Source organism: Cibotium barometz, chromosome 24, assembly GCF_041138505.1.
Source record: "Cibotium barometz isolate CiBa-2024 chromosome 24, ASM4113850v1, whole genome shotgun sequence".
NCBI classification, from domain to species: Eukaryota; Viridiplantae; Streptophyta; class Polypodiopsida; order Cyatheales; family Cibotiaceae; genus Cibotium; species Cibotium barometz.
Genome location: NC_141069.1, coordinates 1,285,517 through 1,293,815, shown reverse-complemented (window position 1 = coordinate 1,293,815; position 8,299 = coordinate 1,285,517).

Sequence of the window (8,299 nt, the reverse complement as noted above, 5' to 3'; positions counted from 1 at the left end):
CACTTTGTCTTATATGGTAGACGATAGAAGATTGAGTGCCTTTTCGTGCCCGCAGGTGCTATGATGGGAGTCACCCTCCATCTCTCGTCCCACTCTCCATCTCTCCACCTTCCCTCCAACGGCATTGTAGGAGGCGAATTCCACATGGCTTCCCACTCTACACCTCTCATCACAATTGGAGAGACCTCTGATGGAGCATAATTAGGGTGGTTTGGAGGCATTGTAGGAGGCGAATGCCACATGGCTTCCCACTCTGCACCTCTTATCACAATCGGAGAAACCTCTGATGGAGCATAATTAGGGTGGTTTGGAGGAAGAAATCGATGATGTTCATCATACACCACTTTCTTTAGTGCATGTGCTTGTTTGGATCCAAGCGATGGACCACAAATTGGACATGCATTATATCCTGTAGTTGTGAGACCTATAAAATTGCACGTAAGAATTCAAAGTTAATAGACATTACAATACATTAGAGTTATAAATGAATCATTTGTGCATGCTTAGATAAGAATCAATTTATGAGTACTTGAGTACTCCATATAGCCCATAAAATCATGCATAGTCCACTTCAAGATATCCTTGACCATTGCATTACGGCATGAAATTGGATGAGAAACATTATGCACCCTTATGCTTCTCCATAATTGCTCGAGATCATCAATCAAGGGCTCAAGGTAAATCCATGTTCTTTACCTTGTGCTTCTTGGGCACAAGAAGTGCAAGCATGACATGACCCTTCTTGATGGACATCCATGGAGGAATATTGCAATTCACAACAACAACGGGCCATGTGGACCATGATGTAGACCTCAATCCAAATGGGTTCACCCCATCCATACCTAATCTAAGCCGTAAATTACGGGGCTCATCTTGGTTCTTCTTCCAAATGTATTGAACATGCTCCACTTTTCAAGTGCCCTTTACGATGTTTGTACTCCTTCCTCAAGTTTCCCCCAATGACAGAATAATGAGGCATATTGTGTAGTACTTGTGCACGAATATCCATGCCCTCCTCATCCTAATGAACCATATTTAAAAACGACACTCAACATTACATATGGCAAACCATGAGTTTACATTTCATCTCATAAGTTTATATACTAACCGCGAGGAATTGGCTTACATCATCAAGTTAGCTCGCATTGGTTCAAACGATCCCCATTTTCTAATATGCTCCAATGTCACTCGACGTTCATGTACACAAACATTCTTGCATCTTGCACATGAACAAGGGATTCTTTTTCACAACCACTCTGGACCTCTAATTAATGGTAACCTATCACTATCTGAACTAGTAGAAGACATCTGTACCGACGGGCACAAAAAGTGTGCAATTAAAAAACTGAATATGAATACATGCACTTAGTCTAGTAGTGTCAATGGTATATGCATAGGTTTGCTCTCTGGAATTTACCCAACGTCGCTATAAATGTTGCTATAAGCATTGTTAAAGCACCACTAGGCGTTGTTTTTAGCGACGCTGAGAGAAAATTAACTTTTCAAACTTGCGGCGCTACCGACGCCTATCTTTATCTCCCCCAAAAAATTCCCTCCACTCCTTTCCTTGAGTTCTTGCACCGACTCCTCCCTTCCATTAATCTAGTTTACCTCACATGCATTTGTACTCTTTATATTCCCCTTCCTCTTCCCCTTCCCCATCCTCTTCATGAGCCTCTTTCTCTTCACCAAATGGCTATGGTGTTCTTGAAGGTATTTTTCTCTTATGTTTTATTCTAATGCATTTGTTTAGGGTTCTTCTTCTTCTTCTTCCCCTTCCCCTTTCCCTTGCTATTCCTCTTTCTTTTCCTATCCATCACTCTACAGGCGAAGGTGTGACCTAATGATTAAGGTTTGCTTCTATTATGCTTAACCTAATGATTAATAAGAAACATAATGAGATTAAGATTAATGCATAGAGTACTAACCTTCTCCTTTTGCTTCTTCTCCTTCTCCTTTTTGTGTCTATGCTTAATGTGTATTGGTCTTTTGTATTTCTTGTATTTGGTAGGTAGAGTTCATTAAATGTGTCTTTTGCCTTTTTATGTTGTGTAGTCTTGCACTAATCATCTCTTTTAGCTAGACAATATAGAGGTAAGCTCTTTTTTTCTTATATTCATTAGGGTTTCGTATCTATGCATTAAGATTTTAGGGCTTTGTATTACTAATTACTTTGTTTAATCTTTTGTTTTGTAGGTCCTCTAATCCTCTCCTTCAACTTCACAAAAAAGAGGTAAGATCTCTAATAATTATGCTTTTCATCTACCTATTATTGCACCCTTGGGTGCCGAGGTTTAGGATTAGCTTAGGCTTAATCATGCATGCATCTAGCTTAAGCTTAATGCATAGATTAAGCTCTATGCATAGACCTTAATGCATAGATTAAGCTCTATGCATAGACCTTAATGCATGTATTAAGCTCTATTCATAGAGCTTAATCTATGCATAGAGCTTAATGCATACATTAAGCTCTATGTATATAGGTTAAAAAATGCATTAAACTCTATGCATGCATAGATGAAGCTCTATGCATAGAGCTTAATGCATGCATAGATTAAGCTCTATGCATAGAGCTTAATGCATAGATCAAGCTTTATGCATGTTTTAAGCTCTATGGATAGAGATTAATCTATGCATTAAGCTCTATGCATAGATTAAGCTTAATGCATAGATTAAGCTCTATGCATAGATTAAGTTATATGCATAGAGCTTAATGCATATATAGAGCTTAATGAATGCATAGAGTTTAATGCATGCATAGATTAATCTTTATGCATTGTTATGTTTTTTTTCTCATAAACGTGTTATTTTTTTTGCATGTTATGTTTTTTAGGTCTTGCATTGTTGTGCCCTCCTTCTACATAGAGCGACTTGAGTATCATTCCACCTCTTGAGGTACTCTCCAATGTTCTTATTCTTCTCATTTATTTTCTTTGCGCCCTTGGGTGTGCCGGGGATTCATTTTTTCTATTCTCTTAGGCTTAGAGCATAATGCATAGAGATATGGGGAATTATTGTAGGCCTTATCTAAGCCTAAGAGAATTATTATGCTCTAAGCCTAAGAGAATAGAAAATAATGCATAATTATTTTCCACAGTTAACCCTACACCGATGGGGGGTACTCCGATGGGTGGTTCTACTCCTGGGTTATGCACTCCTATACCTGTGTCCACTCCCATTGGAGGATCTAGTCCACATCTTGGTGTTCAGACTTCACGTGGAGGTTGCGACCATGCCACCCCACTTTCTTCTGTGGCACCTAGTCCATGACCTCGTTAAATAGGAGGTCTACCTCCTTTCGTCGTTCTAGTAGGGGTCGTCGTTTTGGTGGGGGTGGATGCGGGCATTGTTTGGGGGGTAGTAATAGTTCTTCTTCCAATTTCCCACCATCAGCAGAGGATGTGCCGGCACAGTAGGTGGTGGATCCAAATGTCTACGACCTAGTGATGCTTCCTTACTGTGTGGGGAGGACAGATGGGTCGATCATTGAGGATAGCAAGGGGAAGCATGCCATAGCATGCATGCATTACCTTGTAAATCTTGAGTTGAGAAACATTTGAGGCATTGATTGGAGAACTCAAGACAATGCAAGAAGCAATACATTCTGCAAGTATTGAAGATAGAGTATCTTATGCCCCACTCCGACTTACAATGTAATGACCTTAAGATGTTGGATTGTATGTGGGGTCATGTGAGTCACAGGAAATCAAGGCCATCAAGCATGGTGACATCAAGCCACCAAGAGAATCAAAAAAGGATTGGAAGAAGGCCAAAAAGACATACCAAGAAAATACCGATCTATTTAAGAAACAAAGAGAAGCACCCCAAGTACGGATGCATAAAAGAGGGGCTTCTTATCTTGGATCGGGTGGAAGGCCATCTTTCCTCGCTCAGTTTGTAAGTATTTGAACTCTTAACATTTTTTCTTCAAAACTTTGGTTTCCAAAGAATTAAATCCTATATAAATTATTCTTTTTTTTAAATGTGTGTTTAACGTAGGAAAATGTGGTGGCCTGTTCTCCTTCTCGTGTGAGGAGTACGACTTTGCTTATCGCAATGGGATCTCGGCCACATTTGAATGGTTGGGACAACAGGGTGTCGCTTTGAACTATGAAGCTATGCCATATTACCCTTCTCTACAAAGTGTGCACTAATTTTGATGGTTTCATTACCTCTGTGTGTGTGTGTGTGTGTGTGTGTGTGTGTGTGTGTGTGTGTGAAGAGTTAATCCATTAGTTTTGATTAGCCTCGATGTGTATAATGGTTAAAGGAAAAATAGCTAAGAGTTTATGTAAGCAAAGCCCGATCTGGTTCTAACAAAAGAGGTTTGTACATTGTACCATCGTGTACCTACTATTAAATGGTGAGGCTCAAATTAACCCATATTGGCTCTCCTTTTGGGATATAGATTATAATTATCAAAGATAATGGTTGGTTAGATATGCAAGCATAGATGCAAATGGCTATAGATTTGGAGATTAGCGCCTGATCGAGGGGGGAAGCTACCCAATCAAAATTTATTCATGCACACGCTACGGGACACACTATCATTAGAGAAGAAGTGAACATGTTCCATCCTTATTCTCTTAGTAACGCCATTTCTCTAGGAGCGACAAATTGTGAGAAGAAAAATGGATTTTTGAGGGAGAATACAATGGCGGATTCTCATCTTCCTCAATTTCCTCGATCTAACCCTCTTTCCAAAACTTTTGAGAAATTTCAATGTAAAGGTGAAGCAACGAAGCACAATGGTTCACAAGAGAATGGAAAGAAGACCTTATCAACAAAGAAGAATAACAATGGAGATCAATAGACTCGTGTGGTTATCTAACAGATGTGACAAAGGAGGACAGTATGTATACGAATGTCCAGAGAAGACAAAGAATCGACTTGCGGCTGTGAACCACTACAACAAAAAGAGGGGTTAGCGGTGGTTATAGCATGGCTTTTATAAAAGGATATAGAAAGGGTATAGCGTCGCTATTTTTTCGATGTTATAACCGTCGCTATATCCCACGTTATAACCACCGCTATTTTCATCGCTCAACGACGCTGTCAAAAAACATCAGTATCACTATTTTTACCGCTCAGCGGCATTGATAAAAACATCAGCGTCGCTAGTTTTGCCGCTTAGCGGCACTGATTTTAAAAAAATCAACATCGTTATTTTCGTCACTTATTAGCGACGCTGATAAAAAAACGTTAGCACCACTATTTTTGCCCGCTCAGTAGCGCTATGAAAAAACTTCTTCGGGGCAGATTGGGGCTAATGTCCCAATCTTCCCTTTAAGAAGATTTAATTCAATATATTGAAGACAGTTCTAATTTGTACAAATAGACATATCGACATATGAAAATACATTTAAAACATAGATACTCCCAAAATCTTAATTGTATTAAATCTCACACCATAAAAGGCGAGTTACATCCAAAATGCCATAACAAGCGAGCTACATTGAGTATGGAGTTACACAACATTAAACACAATAGGCTGGTCTCTACTCATCCTCCTTATCTCATCATCATCAGCATCCTTGTCCTCCTCGGCTATTGCCTCTTCATCATCTTCCTGGATCACACAAGATAAAGTAATGTTATAACACAAACTAGATAAATTTCTAAAAGCTTATAAAACAAGCAATAAATAATACTTCAAAAGGTTTCTATTAATATGATTTGATAGCTACACATTGAAGCAAAGTTATCATTAAATTTAATAGAATCTGGTATAGAACTTAAGCCTCAGAGTAATAGAGATGAGATGCTTTGCATACTGCAAAATCTTTATTAAAACTTGGTACATGTAAGTTAGAAGAAACAACATATAAATGTTATTAAAAGGTGGGTACATGATATTTTTGCCTGAAGAGGCTATTAAGCATTCTTATTTCTTATGTCTTGCTCTTTGATATTTTCAACTTCTAGCAACATGTATCTAGCACTTTCAGATATTTTTCACCAAGAGGCATATATAGTTGAATGTTGTGTGCATATTCTTGATGGTTGGTCCATTTTGCAACCATCACCATAACCAGAGTTTCATAGTATATGTGAGATAACAATTTCTGGGGACTAGCAAGGTGATGGGTTCATTAAAACCTTGTAGGCACTATCATCGATGTGATCATTACAAGACCCTAAATTTCATCTCACAAATATTCTTGACTTTTACGAGGAGATATCTTTATGTGGAGGTCAACCATATACACTTGTTGTAGTAAGGGAAAGTGGCAATGTTAGTTATTACCACTAATCCTCTCTGTACAAAGATAGTGAGAGTCAGGTTTCCTCGCGTGCTCTCATGGCAAGTACCAAGATGGAAATTAAGAAATTCCTAACCTCACATCTTCTTAGAAACCCTTGCTTTGACTTTGACAAGTTATCATCAAGTGAGTATTTCCTAGAACCACCAATGGTGGCTACAAACCGTCCCATTTATGAATTCTACTTAGCCAATAGTAGTCTAGACCTACCCCGCTTCAAGGGGAACAACCCCACTATCAAGTGGGAAAATGGTGACATTTAACATAGATATTATCCCTCCTACTAGATTGGAGAAATCCCAAATAACCTTAATATGTCTACTAATAGGTGGTGTATTATAATTCTTAAACAGATCAATCCAATCACACATGTAGTGAATATGTTGACAACCACACCACCAGATCTACGAGATCGTGCAACCCAAAGGGGTAAATCAAGAATATGTAGTTGAACCTTTAAACCCCAAGATTTGGAGATTCATAAATAGACAAGGGTGTTGAGTATACACGGACACTTATGGGAACATCTACTACCCTAATATTCTCATAGGAGAATATTAGGGTAGTAGATAGGAGAATATTCACAAAATAGACAAGGGTGTAGAGTATACGTGGACACTTATGGGAGCATCTACTACCCTAATATTCTCATAGGAGAAACCCCTTTTTACCACATAAATGCTCGCTTTTAGAAAGAGGGTCCTCTTTAGTATCAATGGGTGAGTTGCCAAGTATAGAACTTTTTGAGAGAACTCTACTACCCTAATATTATCATAGGAGAAAACCCTTTTGACCACATAAATGCTCGCTTAGAAAGAGGGTCCTCTTCAGTATCAATGGGTGAGTTGCCAAGTATAGACCCTTTTGAGAGAACTCTACTGGAAAAGCTAGATCCCCTTACCTCTCAAGTTAGCCACCCTTGGTCAAAGATTATTCTCATGTGGAAGTGCCAAAGTGCCAACTCCTCACACCACATTACCAAAGCATACGACCATTCCATCAATTTTGGGACTACCTCTTTAGGACTACCTCTTTGGGACTACCTCATACATCTCAACTTATCAATGAGCCTTTGGAATTCTTGAGAAACCTAGCAAAGGCACCATCACATCAAGACCCCATTTGGAGGGGCCAAACCTTTGAGAGTATTATGGGAAACTCACCCCTAGGTTGGACTCATGAGAGACCTAGAATACCACCATTTATTCCATGCCTCAAGAAAAAGAGAAGAAAGCACTAAGAGATGAATAGATCAAACCCAAAACAATTAGGACCCTTTTTATCACCAAAGTACTTACAGAACCTCTTTCTTGAACACAGTTTGAGAAAAATTTACCCCAAAAATCTAACCATGCTATGTTGCTCTGATGGAGATTTTGATCGCTCTGTTGTTGTTGGCTTCAAAAGGGGGGTAAAACCCTAAGAACATGAGGACACCTGGTCCAAATACTCCCGAGTCGCTCCTCCTTTGTTTTTTATGTTGAAACTATAGTTTGCTTTTTTTAGTCACGCGCGTGCGACGCGAACTCAAGAGATTTTGCTTTCTTTGAATGTCTTCTAAAATTAGATTTTAAAAAAATCCTTTTTGCTTGAAGGTCTATTCTAATGGTTTACATTGAGTTTGGGTTATTGTAAAACACAGCTTGCCGAAGCCATGTATTTTGGAATACAACTCAAGTGTAGAGAGAAGTTGTATTCCAGAATACAACTTGATGAAGCTGTGTATTCTGGAATACAAAAGTGTAGAAAGAAGCTGTATTCCAGAATATAGCTTATTGAAGCTCTGTATTCTAGAATACAACTCAAGTGTAGAGAGAAGTTGTATTCTAGTATACAACTTGCTAAAGTTGTGTATTCTGGAATACAACTCAACTGCACAGAGAGAAGTTGTATTCTAGAATATAGCTTGTTGAAGCTGTGTATTCCGGAATACAATCTCAAGTATAGAGAAAAATTATATTTTTGAATACAGCTTGTTATAGCTTCATATTCTGGAATACAACTCAAGTGTTGAGAGAAGTTGTATTCCAAAAAAC